The sequence below is a fragment of the Oratosquilla oratoria genome, chromosome 18, assembly GCF_046742065.1.
Source record: "Oratosquilla oratoria isolate Oo_2021 chromosome 18, ASM4674206v1, whole genome shotgun sequence".
Lineage (NCBI taxonomy): Eukaryota > Metazoa > Arthropoda > Malacostraca > Stomatopoda > Squillidae > Oratosquilla > Oratosquilla oratoria.
In genome coordinates, this window is record NC_134794.1 from 4702572 (window position 1) to 4705071 (window position 2500).

Here is a 2500-nt window from a genome sequence, read left to right on the forward strand (position 1 = left end):
AAATATAAAAATAAAATAAAAAAAAAAATAAATAAATAAATAAATAAATAAATAAATAAATAATAAAATTAATAATATAAATATATATATATATATATATATATATATATTAAAAGAAATAATATATATATATATATTAAAAAAATAATATAAATATAAATATATATATATATATATATATATATATATATATATAGAATATCATCCACCATGTAATTTCAATTGTATGGAGGACTGATGATAATAGAAGCCAGTCTTGCCCGTACAGGTCCTTTCCTTGCCTTTGACGATGTTCCCACTTCTATTCAGCCGAAGGAACCCCGACTGCATCTGAAGCAGTGAAAGGGCGATACCACATGAGGGCAGGCAGGGCCAGTCAGGTCACGCCCTGCGCGCATGGTCCGTGGTTCTGGCATTAGCTTGCCGGCGCCAACAAATCCCCACAAGACTTCTTCTGACTCATCTCCTCCCCCGGACGCTCTCAACCTCGAGTCGGTGGACCCCGAGAGGGGAGCGTATTTTGGGGTTTTTCTTCAAGAATTTCTTCAAGAATGGAACCGTGAACGATTTTTTTTTTTTTCTCTGAGATGTCCAACCCTCCTCCTCCTCTTCCTCCTCCTGCCCGGCGCGAGACTCGCTTCGTTCTCGTCATTAGCATTGTCCTCTTCGATTAAATGCAGAAGCTGTGTCTCTGATGTGACGGTGTCTGACCCGTGCTGTAGAGGCACTGTAAGTGCCATGACGATATCTTTAGTGACGAGGATGGGGAGGTTGCTTCTCTTGTTGTATCTGTCGTCATGGTACCCATGACCTCCTTTCACCCAGACAGCAACATTGACACTCGCGTATGTGCGTGTGTATGTTTGTGTGTGCGTGTGTGTGTTAGAGAGAGTTGTGTTTGTGTGTATGTTTGTGTGTGCGTGTGTGTGTGTTAGAGTTATGTTTGTTTGTGTTTGTGTGTATTTGCATGTGTGTGTGTGTGGGTGCATGCATGCGTGTGTGTGCGTGCGCGCATGTACACGTGTGTGTGTGTGTGTGTGTGTGTGTGTGTGTGTGTGTGTGTGCACGCGATTTGCCTACATATCTATTTTTTCAACCACACATTCTAAATTTCCCAGATCTGACCAGTGCTATTCGGAAGATAAATCAAATTTTGACGAACCTCCCCCTCCTCGTTCTTCTCCATAACTCATTTGCAGCTGCAGCTTCGAAACTCACGAGCGAGACAATCAAAGAGGAGGCAACGTCAAAGGTCAACGACCCTTTACGTCTTCACATGTCGTCCCTAGCTGTCTCTGCCGCGCTCAAGAACCCTTGTCACCCGGCTTCTTTTCGACCGAAGTCACTTCGACGGGCGAGACGCGAGGCTCCTCGTGGGACTGGGCGGGTGGAGGGACAAGTGCTTTGGTTGAGGTAAATGGATTCAGACACTAGTAAGACCGGTTCTACAAGCAACTTGGCGGGATTTCTGATATGGGGTTCCTTTGGATCCTAGCCAAGGCGTAGGCGGACCGAAGCCAGTGGTTAGATCACCAAGCAACCGTCGTCGCCAAGGAAGCCTCTTGGTCGGTCAGGTATTCCGAGAGGTTCCCCAAATAGGTAGACTAGACAATGGACTAAGCCAATGTATCTTGATATTATCATGACTAATAGAGGTGACGATTGGGGCACCCACAGAGCTCATGGCCGGGGGTAAGTTAGTGGAACCTGTAGAGCAGCATTTCTTAACCTTAAGGTTCCCCGGAACCCTAAGGTTCCGCAAAAGGTCCCTAAGGGTTCCGCGAGAACAAGTGAGATAAGCTAATGCACTTTTTATTTTTTATTTAATTTCATATAAGTAATATAATCAAACACGCATATGTTCTTGGTTATTGTAATAATGTAATATAGACATCATCCTATCTAACCTATTATTAGGATGAAAATATAATGAGAAAGATATGGAATATGTGTTTATTTTTACGCAGGGGCTCCTTGAGACATGCAATTTATTTTAAAGGTTACGCAAGGATAAAAAGGTTGAGAAACGCTGCTGTAGAGAGTTATTTGGAGTGGGATTGAAGGGCGTCCGCATGAGAGCTTGCTCGGCAAGACCGTGCTGATTGATGACTACGTATGAGTGAAATAACGCACTACCCATTGTGAGCTCCTAATAGATGATAACTAAAGAAGTTTGGAATATAGACAGGTTTTTTCTACTCGTATTATTTCATATAGAACATAATTTGGGCCGTTTCTCAGTCACCTTTGCTTTATAATAGTCATAGTTAGGTGTTGCATATCAAATCTGGACGTACAGTTGCAGGCTCAGAGCTATGTTATATAAAGGATCACAAAGTAGAAACATGCCGACAGGAGACCTTTTGGTCCATAACTAGGTCGGATGCGGAAAAAATTATAATAATGATAAATAAACAAAAGAAAAATAAATAAAAATTATAATAATATAAATAATAATAAATGAAATAAATAAATGCATAGGTATAGTTAAATAATAAAC